We start from the raw sequence: 311 nt of genomic DNA, 5'->3' as shown, positions 1-311 counted from the left end.
ACAAGTGGATTTGGGTGGTTGAGAAGTTTATTATGGAAGGAACGGTATCTGGTTCTGGCCAAATCGGCAACATATGGAATGTTGAGGTCCTTATGCATGACTTGATTTGTGACAAAGTGAGGAGCATTAAGGATTTTACGAAGGATTTTGCACTGTAAGGATTGGATTCTGGAGGAATTTGATGGTTTAGTGGAGGCCCAAAGCTCAACTCCGTAAGTCCAGATAGGCCTTATAATAGTCATGTAGATCAGTCTTTTGTAATGAATTGGCAATTTAGACCGTTTGTCTAGTAAATGTTGCAATAGTCGGAA

The sequence above is a fragment of the Halyomorpha halys genome, unplaced genomic scaffold (genome assembly GCF_000696795.3).
Source record: "Halyomorpha halys isolate HHAL.00 unplaced genomic scaffold, Hhal_1.1 Scaffold84.1, whole genome shotgun sequence".
Lineage (NCBI taxonomy): Eukaryota > Metazoa > Arthropoda > Insecta > Hemiptera > Pentatomidae > Halyomorpha > Halyomorpha halys.
The sequence above is the reverse complement of the archived record's forward strand: the minus strand, read 5'-3'. Positions refer to the sequence as shown.